The sequence below is a fragment of the Mirounga angustirostris genome, unplaced genomic scaffold (genome assembly GCF_029215605.1).
Source record: "Mirounga angustirostris isolate CCGP_5_RB_7025 unplaced genomic scaffold, mMirAng1.0.hap1 SCAF_12, whole genome shotgun sequence".
NCBI lineage: Eukaryota > Metazoa > Chordata > Mammalia > Carnivora > Phocidae > Mirounga > Mirounga angustirostris.
The window spans coordinates 18,172,423-18,186,482 of NW_026991720.1; the positions used below are offsets into that span (position 1 = coordinate 18,172,423).

A 14,060-nucleotide genomic window follows, 5' to 3' on the forward strand; every position below is an offset into this window, starting at 1 on the left:
CAACTCAACAGGCACCTCGCTTGTCCAATTAAAACATGTGGCAACCACCTGCTAAGCATCTTGCAAAAAATGATACCTTCTTGTTTTTCTACCTGATCTAAAGTCTCTTTGGAGAACATGCGCATTTCCCAGTTTTTCACACTCAAACAATGCTGTCCACGCTAGGTATGAAGATGACTAAGCAATTTTGTAGTAAGTAACAAAGCAAGTCTTGCCAATTTTGGAATAATTAAGTTTCTGCCGTCTAATATAAACAGTTCCAAGAACTACATGCAGCCTACCAAAAGTATATATTACAAGTAGTCAACACTGTGGCCAGCTGGCAGACAGCTCAACCTAGTAAAGCAGAATTGTTCAGAATTCAGAGTATTATTTTTCTTCTCTCCCACTATTTTTTCTGCATCCAACTTTGTTTCTTTGGGAATCTTTTCAAGTATACAAAGCAAGAAACTGTTGTGGAATTGCACCTCCGGTAAACGAATGAGCATTTCTCTTGAGATCTCCTGGAACACACAAGTCATTCCCATTTCAGCCCTGTCTACGCAGACAGCCAAAGCAAAATGGAGCAAGTGAATCTACTTTGTTCCCACTCAAGTTGAAGTGTTCCTGTTTTGCTTGACCATAAGAAAGGTCTACAGTGACCACCAGACAAATGAATATGCACATTAAACTGTATGTCCATTGGGCACTGAAAAGATCTTCTTTCTGACCATAGATCCTTGTACTGCCTTTACCAGGTAGCTTGGTGGGCCAGAATTTATTGCTAATAAGGCTGAAGTCATAGATTAATACCACCAGGAATGAGTTAACTGTTTAAGAGAGAAAAAAAATCTTAAACTATTGCCATGTGCTATGACACTGATCTTGGCCAGCTATAATGGCAGATGTGGCTCAACAACTTCAACTTGAGAAAATAGAGATGGTTAGACTAACCCATTCCACCATGACCTTCAATAGAGTGTATGGTCAAATGAGTGTGAGTGTGTCATCACACAAAAGGTCTCTGCATATTCAACTGCATTACAAGCCCTACTGTCTTCTTCACTGTGATTAAATTCATACATAAGCAAAAGTGGTTAAGGCTCTGCAACCATCATCACGATGAAAACTTTAGGAAAAACATTCAACAAATATTGTGAAGTAATATCCGTGTACTAGCCACCTTGCTTGGTGTGGCAAATAAGTTGTGAACACGACTACTCTGCCCTTGCTGGGCTTATAGTCTGATGGTAGAGATAGGCAATAAATAAATAAAATACGAATTGGGATAAGGGTTAGAAAGGAAAAACACAATGCTCCGAGAGAGAGCGACAGGGGTGACCTAATGCTTTTCTTTGGACTAAAATAGGACATAGGCAGTAACAGCTTTTTCAAACAGGAATGATATTAATACACATACAGACATGCATTCATAAAGAGAACGTGAGTTTATAAGACCAGAGTTTATATTCATTAAACAACTACATATATAAAGACATCTGTTTTGCGCCAGACACTCTTCTGGGTGCTGATAAATCAAACTTTTCTCTACTTGTCTCTCTTGAAGAAGTGAGTGAGGACTAAAGTAGCGAGTCAGGTTTGAGGGATGATGAACTATTCTCACCCCTTCTTTCCCACCTCAGGTCCTGTGTAAGTAATATAAAAATAATGATATATCAGATGCTGTCTGCCACAATTTATATAGACATAGAGAATCCACTTAAGATATCAACTTCACGTGGCTAAAGTAGGAGGCAGGAATGAGGGCATCTTTCTGGAAGCCATCCAGCTCAGTGACCTTCTGACAAGAAAAGCACGTTTCCCACCCACCATTAAGCCAAAATTTGCTGACTGAAACAAAGCTGGTCCACTTTGTTTTTTCAAACTTTGGTTCAAGATTCCAAGAAATGAACAGTCCATAATAAATTTACCCCAGTGGCAGAACATCTCACAACCAGCTTTTCCCCTTTGAATACCACAAACAGACCTTTCATTTGTTGACACACAGCCCCTGGACATTCAGGAAAACAAGATGTTCTTTTGCTGCTTTTTAAGTTAAATGCATTTAAGTCAGGGTCTCAGCTGAATTTCAAAAACAGATGTTACAGATGGGGCTGAATTGACCCCAGCAATGACAGGCTATTTTAACTTGAACTTGAATATTCTTTGTTAGCAAGAGGAGCAATCAAAGATGCCTTCAACTGGAAACAGGAGCAACCCAAGGTTTACTACTGTCTCCATTCAGTGACGGCCTATGGGTCTGGGAAGCTGTTGGCCATGTGGGACTCCTGGTTTGGGGAATAAGCAGGTGAGGGATGATGACTGGGAGGTTTACATGCCTTGGTTTTGAAGGGGCTAGTGAGGAAGAATGATCTGCTTCCCACACGCCACCATCCTGCATCTCTGGAACCCCCAGAGGCCCTCCATGAAATGGCTTCACTGCACCCATCATAGGACTCCTCTCCCGACCCCACCCTCAACGTGAAAACACAACTCACAGCCCAGGCCACACTCCTTAGTCCTGCAATAATGCAGCCCTTGTTTCTGCCTCTGGGCCTTTGTCGCTGCTTTCTCTCTCTCATTACCTGAAGTGCCCTCCACTTGGAGGAGAATGGATGCACCCCTAAGAGCATTCAAATTCAAAAAAAAAAAAAAAAAAACCACCCTTGCTGGGCAAGAGCAGCATATATATACAGGTCAATGTGGGGCTCAGGTTGCCAGTTTGTGACCCCTGATTATAGGGCCATTCATTAATGGCTGATCAAGCTAGGCACTGTGAGGAGATGTAAGAGTAAACCCACAAAAGAACCCATATAAGCTTACAGTCCACATGGAGAAGTTTATTTACTTAGCCTACTCTGTACCAAGCACAGTTCTCAGAACTTTTTAAGTATCAATTTAAATCTTCATAACAATCCGTATTGTCTCCATTTTACAGATAAAAAGGCCCAGAGAAGGTGAGTCATGTCTCCAAGGTAACAGAGCTAGGAAATGATAGAGCTGGCATTTACATCCAGGCAGCCTGGCCCCAGAGTCTGTGCTTTTAATCACAGAACAATGCTCCCATCTCAAAAGACTTGTAAGTGGATAATATAAGGTAGACTGTGGCAAGAACCTTGATGATGAAATGACCGGTGATTGCCTGGAAGGATCTATGCTCCTGTAAAAATGCACTTTAGTAGGAGCTGTTTCCTGGATTTGGCCTACTCCATGTTAGGGTAAGCTCATATGTGATGCTTATTAGTGAAGTAAAAATGAATCTCCTGTGTTTTTTTTTTTTAAAGATTTTATTTATTTAACAGAGAGAGAGAGCACAAGCAGGGGGAGGGCAGAGGGAGAAGCAGGCTCCCTGCTGAGCAGGGAGCCCGATGTGGGACTTGATCCCAAGACCCTGGGATCATGACCTGAGCCGAGGGCAGATGCCCAACCAACTGAGCCACCCAGGTGCCCCTGAAATCTCCTGTTTATGTTCATTTGTGTTTTGGCAAACTGATGTATTATTTCACTTAAGTGGGGTTTACTTTAGAAAATAAGCTGAATTCATTCTAAAGTCTTAAAAAATAAAATACAGTACTTCACACTTTGACTCTTTGCTTTTTAAAATTTAATTAGCTTTAAATGTGAAGATCAATCATCTAAGTTTATCTGTTTGTGTCGGTCTCGGGGCAGAGCCACATTTGTGGGATGTGAAGATTATTCGGGAGGGCTTCTTTAAGAAAGAGAATACAGTTTTAAATGTAAAAAAACATTCGCAGAACGGTTGTGGCAGAGACGTATCCAAGGGAGGGGCCCTACAGTTTCAGCTCCATTGGTTTCATGGCAAATCAACTTTGGATTTCTCACCTTAGGGTCTTTTGAGCATTCCATAAAAATGTCACAGTATCCTTACTTTGCTTTTAATTTTCAATTTCTTTGAAACTACAGTTATGTCCCCCTTTAAAAAATGTTTCCTGAAAACCAGAATTTAGGAAACAAATAATATTGGGCGCAATTATGCATCATTCTTCAAAGCAATTTGCAGCAAAAAATTACAGATATAGCCAGTGCATTGCTTGTTTTGCCTATAAACCACATAATTAAGCATGACAGGTGGACAAGAGTGCAGAGAAATTTAAAATATTATGACTCTTTGCCAAGATGAGGCCACTGAAAAACAAACAAAAGTATTGGAAATCACAATTTACGTCAATGAATGCATTATTGGATTCACCAAATTTTCCATTGCATTGAATAAAGAAATAGTCCATTTTGTAGGAGAGGATGAAGGAACACTAGAATTGCTAATATAGCCCAGACCTAACATAGCATCTGAGATGGAGAGGGTCCAGTTCGATATACTGTAGAAACAGTAAATTCATGAGTAACTGAATATATGTGTTTGAGGAACAAGAAAAAGGACAGATGGTGCTAATGGTGGTCACAAGCCTCCCCCTTAAGCCCCAACTTACAACTGCATCTTTTATTTCTAAACCATTAGCCACATTCTGAGGGAGGCAGTTAGAAATATCCCCAGAGTCTCTCATTACGACAGATGTCTTTATGTTTATACATGGTATAAGTCTGTGATGGAATCATATTCACAATCATGGGTATAATATACTTATGGAAGGAATTCTTTGAAGAACTTGGAGAAAATGTTTTTAGAAGAGTTCCTTCCTTCAGTCTCATCCTGTGTGTATATTCTCTCTCCCCTCTGCATCCTCTGGGTATGATAAACACACTTTCCCCAGTCTGAGGATGCCCCATTCCATGATATATCCTTTCTGGTCATTAAATAACAGGACCCAATATTAACGTTGGCCTTCTCCATCCCTTTATAAGAAAGTGTTTTCAGCCAAAGATATTAAACTAGTCAACTGCTCCTTTCTCCTGTCAGAGAAACAGCCAGCATCCTGAAATCACAGCTCATTTGTACCACGTTGGCGTGAATATTCAGACTCCATTTGTCTCCAGCTCTTAAACGCTGGTGTTAGAGTGAATGATAGACATTTTGTTTTGAAATAGCAAAAAGGAGGAGGAAAAGAAAGGCCCAAGTAATAATTTTGGCCTAAAATATCTGTGTCAGGGAATGCGGCTCTGCCTTTTCCTTAGTAAAAGTCGATTAAAAAAAATCTAGATTTAATTTGGCGTAAAGGTGGACCTGGATGTAGAGAACGGTAGGAAGGAAACTGTTTCAGATGTCCCCACTCTGACTGAATGCTTGTTCTACGTAAACCCTCTTGGAGTACGGTTGCACGTACTGCAAGATGTCCACAGCCGCATTTTGTTGAACATTCCAAAGCAGAGTTCAGAAGCAGCTGGAACTATGTCCTTGGACTATATAAATCCAATCATAGTTAGAGCCTCAGGTAAGACTTTTGATCATTTTGGTTGAAATCTATTAAATAGCACAATCATTCTTTTTCTCTTTACTCATACCCATTGGAACAAAAGTCTGGAAAGGAGTTCTAGAAGAGACTTTCTTCTAGAAAGTGCTCCTGGCACCACTGTCTATGTTTCTCCCTGCCCTCTGTGGCCTTCATCTTGGCTTGTCCACCCTGGCACAACCCCCTCTGTCAAGATCTGTGCTAGGCAGGAATGTGTGCTTCCACAGAGGCACCTCCTAAAGCCAGCTGCAATTCCCTGGCCTCGAAACTGCCATCATTTGGCCAAAGTTACAAAATCCGAATAGGGTGATGCTGGAATGTCCTCTTACCCCGCCTAACGTGAAAGTTTCCAGAATGTTGAGATGACTATGGGATTGTGTTCCTTTTGTCCTTTCAGTCCCTCACCAAACTTGGGCTCATTGCGTATTTTCTTCCTTATACCTCATGACAAGGACCTACACGCAGACTCCTAAAGGTGAGACTCTTGGGGAAGGAGTGGATTCAAGACATTCTCACATATCAGGCTGGTTCTAGAGCCACTACCAGAATTCTATAGAAAAGATTCTTAGTTTTAAGAAAGACCCCTTCAGATCCTGTGATAACAAGCTTGGGCACACCTGAACTAAACAAGAGACTGAACACTTTATTAAAGGTGTCCAGGGAGACTCGTTCTGCAAAACTCACGAAAAGAGGAAGAAAAAAAGAAACTTCTCTTTCCACCCCATCTGGAGTTTCAACCGACTCCAAAAATATTGGCCCACAGTGGTTATAAAATCTCCCATTTATGCTGTTCTTAAACAAGGGCAAAGCCTTACCACTCAAAGCACTTCTTTTACATGCTCATAGGAAAATCATCTCTCTCTCCAAACCTTGTAGCTGACTGAAATTAATGAAACACAGTCAGGAGGCACCTATGCTGGCCATTGGCCACCATTCATTTGGAACACCCCATCTAGGCCATTCATGGATTGTAGAGCTATTTTCTCTTGACTACAAAATTTCTCTTTTCTCATGTTACATAAATAACAATTTGAGTAAAAATCACTGATTCAGGTGTCATTGATATTCTGGGTAGCTGCATAAAAATTGGCATCTTTTTCTAGCTACTCAAAGAACACTAAGAGGGAAGTGTGGAAGTGGGTACATGAAGAAAGCTGGTATCTCACAGTTCATTAAAGAACATGGGTGGGGTTTGCAGAGAAGGAGGAAGTTTCCAGACCTCAGACAGTTTCTTCCACGGATCATCAGACAATCCAAGGAAAGATCAAGGTTCTGCTAAAGAAAGATAACTAAGAGAGGAGAGAAAAAGAAAATAATTGCAAGGAGAGAACTTAAAGGAAGAAATGTAATACTTCAGAAAATAAACGAAATGAATAAATATCTTTCCTCCTTTTGTTTGTATCACAGAAAGCAGGAAAACTAGTGCTGGGATAAACCTGGCCCCATGAGAAATGACATTTGCTGGTGGGGCCTAGAGAGAAGATTGTTATGGCCATCATGGCCCATGGCCTCTCCACGCTCCACCAGCCCCCATTCTGGCCTGGCTGTGAAACTCTAAAATATTGCCAAAGCCTCCTTGAGAGCACAGGTAGAGGAGTGGGGAAAACCCGCAGGGATCAATGGACTAAGGAAGGAGTTCAATGTGAAAGTGGTCCACTCCCTTCCACTGAGCCCTTTACTGGCTGTCTAGACAAGATGGTCTATGCCCCTGACCCTGAGAAGGATCTACTTGACATTGAGGAATCTAATCCCAGGCTCCCCTATCGTCCAGTCTGATCAGCTCTGATTGGTTGATGAAAACAATGGCCACAAAGGAAGGAGTTGATGTGTGAGACCCCGTTGGCAGAAACTTGGGGAGTCAAATACATGCTCATGGGTACAGTTAGCTAGAGGTTGGCAAATTTGGGGAGGACAAGCCCCACAGGAATGGTGTGGGGCATAGACCCAAAGGAGGGGACAGAAAAAGAAATAAAATAGGTCCAAATAAATGAGGAGAGAGAAATAGATAGACATATATTAGTTAATATATATGTTCTTACAACCCCTCATTAGAAGTAGCATGTGGATTTCTTTTTCATGGGAGGGTTCTTCTGTTATTTACCAAGAAAACCTTCTGCGTACAATTTCTGGTGGCATTTTGGAAACACTGCTCCTCTATCTCCACGCAATCTCTCTGGATGACTTCATCCATTCTCATGGTTCTAATTCCTAAGTAGAGGTTATGACTGGGGACATCTCTGTCTCTAGCTCTCACCTGAGCTTCAGACTGGCATAGGCCCTTGAGAATCCACAAGTCCTCACACTCAGTAAATCCCAATCTAAACTCATCGTCCTTCCTTCCTGGAACAGCGCTCTCATGGAAGAGTGATAGGATCTGGGGCAGGCTCATGCTATTTACTGTCTCCTCCCTTTTTGAGAAGACAGGTAAGTCTCCTGGGATCAGCTAATCATATTTTTCTTCCAGCCCCTCTCCAGTCTTATTTCCACTTGTTGTGATAGAGGGCAGCAAATGAGGAGAAAGGACCACTAATAATCATCATTTGGAGATAGTCTTAAAGCAAATAAATTGTAGGTTCAGAGGCTACATCTAATCATCTATGTATTCATTCATTCAATAAATATTATTAAATGTCTTACTATATATAAAACTTCCCTACAGCTGTGAGACATGTAAAAGGCACACTCTTCAATTTCAAAACTAACACCATGTTATTGGAAAATGAGAGCTGCACACAAAGGACTACAACACACCACAGCATAACCAAATGTTCTGAGAGTGATGTCCATGCTATGAAAGTTCAGGAGAGAAGAATCAGAGGGAAGTCCATCTTCAATAAACTAAAAATCCAAATATTAGAAACAAACGATAATGGGGTGTTATGGATTGAATTGTGGTGCCCTGAATTCATATGTTCAAGTCCTAACCCCCAGTACTTTAGAATGTAACCGTATTTGAAGATCAAGTTTTTAAAGAGGGGATTAACTTAAAATGAGATGATTAGGGTGAGCCCTAATCTGATATGACTGGTGTCCTTGTCAGAAGGGGAAATGTTGGATGCACAGAGAGACACAAAACACGTGTGCACACTACAGGATGGCCATGCAAAGACACAGGGAGAAGACAGCCATGTGCCAGCCAAGCAGAGAGGCCTCAGGAGAAGCCAACCCTGCTGACATCTTGATCTCAGATTTTTAGCCTCCAGAACTGTGGGGAAATTTTTGTTGTTTAGGCCGCCCAGTCTGTGGTATGTTGCTATGGCAACCCGAGCAAACTACTACAGGGTGCAAGGGATATAATCCGGAAACAATTGTCTGGGAACCACTCTGAATTCCTGAAAAACTTTCCCTCTTACTGGTGCCAGCCTGGGCAACACTGTGAACAAGTGAAATTTCCTTTACTTTCCATATCCTCTCCCTTCTGAAATCCCCTCTTTCTGCTCCCCAGTAGACCTTCCAGCTGGTGGAAGTTCTCCTTCCGGCTGAGGAGGGTTCACCGGAAGTAATGGTACTTATTGTTCCTGAAATCACCAGTGTCTGTGCAAAGGTGAGCTTATTCACTGGGGAAGACTGACTTATCATCTCTCCATTCCCTCAAGTCATCAGCATTCTTTGCCGGAAGTGAGGACTTCATTATTATTGATCTGGGACTGTTTTGCTTGTTATATATGCAGGAAAAAAACAAAGCAAAAAATCAAATTACAAAGCAGAGAAAACAATTCCTTCCAAACTTGATGGATTAATTGGTAAATAAACTATGAGGAGCATAGCAGAAAGCCTGGCTTCTCACAGTGCATCTTTAGGTGCAAGGATTTAAAAAATCAGGCACAGAGAGGCTGTGTAACTGCTAAGAACAGAGCCTCCCCTACCCCTCCATCACATAAACGCTACTCACAGGTAAGCAATCAGATGTCCACTTCTGAGCCTTCTGGTTGATCACCAATCCTTGTAGAATTTGATTGAAGGATCTTAAAATGTTTTAACGATACCTGGTATAAAAGGAGGATGGAAACATGATTAAGTGGAATGAATTTTAGTTACTGTAGACTGTATGTTTTAAAATATCCTTTCTTCCTCAGGTACTATTGTGAGTTAGGACCTTAAAGGGGGAAATAAGTTACCACCGGATGTTGTGCAATTGCATTTTAAGAAAATGAGCACAATTATTCCAGTGTCAACCTCTAACTTACTCTAAGTAATGGGGTGGAGAAGGTGATATAGTTAATACAGAACAGGGAGTACTACAAATGCCAATAATCAAAGACAAAGGCTTTAGAACATAGTCAAGGACACCCCCTTCTCCAAGCCCAACCACAATCCTTCCAAGCTTCAGACTCTCAAAGACCATTTGGGCCCTTTGCTTTGTCCAGAGTCTTCTGTTGGTGATGGTCAGGAACTTGACTAATGGGTAGAGCAGAGTCTGGAGGATTACAATTATAGAAATGTACTAGTAGATAATCTAGAGTTAACTCTCTTGCACCTGAAACACAGCAATAAATATTAAACATTAGAAAGACCAAAGAAATAACAACTGTGAGACTAAATCACCATTATACCCTTAAGCCTTTCCCAACACAATGCAACAAGGACTTCTAATGAGTATGAGTATGAAATGCAACTTTGCGCTTTTAATGTTTGCCTTTAATCAAGTAGAGTAATGGATCTCAAGTGGACCTTAAGAATATAGCTTGCTTTCGGGGCGCCTGGGTGGCTCAGTCGTTAAGCGTCTGCCTTCGGCTCAGGTCATGATCCCAGGGTCCTGGGATCGAGCCTCATATCGGGCTCCCTGCTCGGCGGGAAGCCTGCTTCTCCTTCTCCCACTCCCCCTGCTTGTGTTCCCTCTCTCGCTGTCTCTCTCTGTCAAATAAATAAATAAAATCTTTAAAAAAAAAAAAAAAAAGAACATAGCTTGCTTTCATCCATCCCCAGCCTCTGCCACCGGGCATTGGAAGAAAACAGAAGCTCATAGAGGTGAAGGGACTGGCTTGGAGTCTCACTGCTAGAAACTGGACCTGGATTCCTAGATTCTCATTTCAGTTTTCACAGGTAAAAAAACAAAACAAAACAAAAAGCTGCTTAGCATGTTACTTATGGTTTGTATACATCTGAGGAAGGCTGTTATGCAAACTAACGATCAGGGAACCTTAAGGGGCTCACAGATTTGTCAGTAAATCTGGGTGCTATCCCTTTCCTTAATCTGGAGCAGCCACTCAGGCTATCTGTAGCTCCCCTCCCTCAACCTCTACCACCTCTTCCCACTGGTCCCAAGTGCACACATCTACTGTTGTTCTGTCATACATCTAAAGTTCCTTGCTCTTGGGGCACCTGGGTGGCTCAGTCGTTAAGCATCTGCCTTTGGCTCAGGTCATGATCCCAGAGTCCTGGGATCGAGCCCCGCATCAGGCTCGATCCCAGAGTCCTGGGATCGAGCCCCGTATCAGGCTCCCTGCTCTGCGGGAAGCCTGCTTCTCCCTCTCCCACTCCCCCTGCTTGTGTTCCCTCTCTCACTGTGTCTCTCTCTGTCCAAAAAAAAAAAAAATCTTTAAAGTTCCTTGCTCAGCATTCTGGGAATGGGGGCCCGCATCTGAAGGAGACTAAAATCCAGTTGGAGTGATAAAACATATAATTACACTTCCGGGTTACAAAGCCAGAAAGTGACAAGAGCTCTCAAACCCACTTAAATTTTGTTTCTTCTACTGTGGGTCCAAGTTTGGAGGTCTTTCCTATAAACCTGAGGAGAAGGGGACAATAAAATCGTGAGGCCTGGGGTGCCTGGGGGGTTCAGTCGTTAAGCGTCTGCCTTTGGCTCAGGTCATGATCGAGCCCCACATCGGGCTCCCTGACCAGCGGGAAGCCTGCCTCTCCCTCTCCCACTCCCCCTGCTTGTGTTCCCTCTCTCGCTGTGTCTCTCTGTCAAATAAATAAATAAAATCTTAAAAAAAAAAAAATCGTGAGGCATTTCCTAGGTGGAAAGCTTGCCTAAGCCTGCTTCATAATCCAGTTCCTTACAGCTCCTAGTCCCTGCCAGCATGCAGGAGGACATCAAGAAATACCTGTTGAATGAATGAATGGAAACCATGGATGAACTTCCCAAAACTGTAGGCCAAATTTTGTGCATATTAACATTCATTAGCTTTCAAGGCAGTCTCTGCTCCATTTTTCTTCCTGCCAAGTTAGAATTGAAGGGCCACAAAACTGATGAAGCTCTTACTCCCTGTTTTAAAATCTTTTTCTAACATTAGTTACCTTGCAACTTCAAATAGATTCCTGGGTGCCTATTATTCACTGGACCCCTTTAAGCTTTTAATTCGGTGCCCAACACATGGATTCCGGCTGACCTGGCTCAAAGGTAGTTACTGAAATTCTCTGTAGGCAAAGCTGAGTCTAGACCGGATGGTAAAGAAGGAAAACACCTGAGATGAAGGAAGAGGGGAAGGGAGAGAGAGCAGGATTGTGTTAGGCAAGTGAGCCTGTCTTCCTCCCACAACCCCCTTCCCAACCCATGGCAAACAGCCAGGTGCTATTTATTGATTCTTTGATTGAACCGTCTGCTCAGGCATGTGGGGCCATCTGGGTTTTATACGAAAGCATTAGCTCTGGGAGAATCAAGGTGTAATAAAAGGAAAGGAGAGGGTGTCTGGATGGCTCAGTTGGTTAAGCAACTGCCTTCAGTTTCAGGTCATGATCCTGGAGTCCCAGGATCACATCCCACATCAGGCTCCCTGCTCAGCAGGGAGTCTGCTTCTCCCTCTGACCCTCCTCCCTCTCATGCTTTCTCTCTATCATTCTCTCTCTCTCTCAAATAAATAAAAATCTTAAAAAAAAAAAAAAAAAGGAAAGGAGAAATTTCTGTCCTCTCAATCAGATTTCTAGTTCTCCAAGAGTAGTGATTTTCTTAAAAACCTCAAAAAACCCCTAGCTAAAGCCAGTCGGTAGCATGAGAAACAGAAACTAGCACCTTCCTAGGTTACCCAAATGAAAAAACATTGCCAGTACAAATTTGCAAAGAGTGATTACAATTCTACCTTAAAATTCCTACCACAAGTATTCACGGAAAGATGCCATTTCCCAAATGGATACCAAAGGGTTGGGTGAAGGGGAGGGTCTTAGGTGATATATAATTGTAACAGGTAGTTATTACAAAGGTTAAATTAGGGATCCTTTATAAAAACGAATAACTTTGTATAGCCAACAAGAACCAGGTTTTAATTATTTTAAAATTTTATTTTATGTGGTTGAATTAGGACCCCTTGATTTTAACATTAATATTTATCTTTAAAAATCCTCCATGACTCTTTTGTAATATGCTCTGCTTTCATTACGGACATAATAAATACTATGTATTAAGGGCTCTTAGTGCCAACCTTTGTGCTAAGCACCTGGTACACATCTATCTCATCTGATCTCTATAGCAGCCTAGTGAGTTTCAGTCTTAGCCCTAAGAAGCTCATTGTATTTAAGTCATTTGCCTGGATTCACCCAGCTAGTAAGTAGTGAAGAAAGTATTCAAACCCAAGGGCTGACCCAGCCTGATGGGTGTATTGAAAGGATACATGCCCACATTCACTTATTCACTGAGTGAGTACTCTGCACCAGGATGGGGCCCACAGGGATGAGCAAGGACTGCTTTCCCAGAGCCTGTGTTCTGGTGGAGTAGAGACAACACACGTGTTTCTGATCATGAGGAAATAAAACCGCATGTTGCCACAGAGGGCCAGTGGAAGGCCACCAGAGGTTGCATGGTGAAGGATGGTCTCCCCAAAGAGAAGACATCGAGGCTGAAGATATATTTCTAGGAAGGAGTAGCCCACGTGAAGATCTAGGGAAAGAGTGTTCCAGGAGTAGCCCTTGAGGATCCTGGCATGAGGTAGAGGCTTTTATAAGATGACTACAGTGTGCTCTGTGATCATGAAACACTTTCAAGTTACTTGGCCCATATGGGACTCAGGCTTATCTGTCTGTTGGCAGAGTACACAATGCTGAAAGATGTGCCAAACAAGGGGACTTACCAAAAAATGATCCTCCAAGTGCCGTCTTTGCTGGAACTCATGACAGTGGTAGTGGTGCTGGTCACCTAGCCCTACCCATAGAGGAGAGTGCCAGGGACGCACATGGCCACTTTTGTATTCAGTGCCCAGAATGATGGAAGTCCCCTGCGCCCCCTCTCACTTGGCAAACTTGAAGAGAGCTGCTGTCCGTGGGCTTATGTGAGCTCCTTTCAGTCTTGTGCATTGGAGGATAAGGCAGAATATTTCTTAATAACAGAAGAACGAAAAGCTATAGGACATAATCCTTGGAATGGGAAAGGAATGGTAAGCAGCTATGTCAGTCGTAGTTGGCAGGAAGTCACATAATTTGTGGGGATGGAAATTAAAATATTTAAAAATAGATCTATGGGTTTTAGTCAGAATGAGCCAGTAACAATAAAACATCACTAATTGTCTCTTGTGAATTGTCTCTGTTTTTCATTTATAGTGGAATATGGGAGCTGGGAGTGTTTTAGAAGGGAAGAAATATGTGATCTTAGGGAATTTGGTCACTTAAATAAATACTAATGAGTGAACCAACCTTGACCAAGTCGTTTAACCACTTTAGGGCCCTTAATTCCTTCATCTGTAACACGAATTTTTTTGAATAGAGATTTAAGATCCCTCCAATTCACATGGTTTGTATATAATTCTATGATCTCCGAGGGGGAAAAAAATGTCTCGTGCATGT

The 14,060-nt window shown here is 42.2% G+C and overlaps 1 protein-coding gene and 1 long non-coding RNA gene across 5 annotated transcripts in view; one reads left to right on the forward strand and one right to left on the reverse strand.

The window, feature by feature from the left end:
* CALD1 (caldesmon 1) overlaps window positions 1-14,060 on the reverse strand; it is a 182,662-nt gene that overhangs the window by 107,967 nt on the left and 60,635 nt on the right. For both annotated transcript variants that reach the window (XM_064574931.1, XM_064574930.1), the window contains exon 2: window positions 9,238-9,331. The gene's annotated coding sequence lies outside the window, so the exon portion shown is untranslated. The remainder of the gene's footprint in view (window positions 1-9,237; window positions 9,332-14,060) is intronic.
* LOC135362061 (uncharacterized) overlaps window positions 1-14,060 on the forward strand; it is a 28,265-nt gene that overhangs the window by 7,828 nt on the left and 6,377 nt on the right. The window contains exon 4 of one of the 3 annotated variants that reach the window (XR_010406361.1): window positions 2,153-2,672. The exons of the other annotated variants lie outside the window; for them this stretch is intronic. This is a non-coding gene — a long non-coding RNA (uncharacterized LOC135362061). Of the gene's footprint in view, window positions 1-2,152; window positions 2,673-14,060 lie in introns of those variants that run through there. 3 annotated transcript variants of the gene reach the window in all.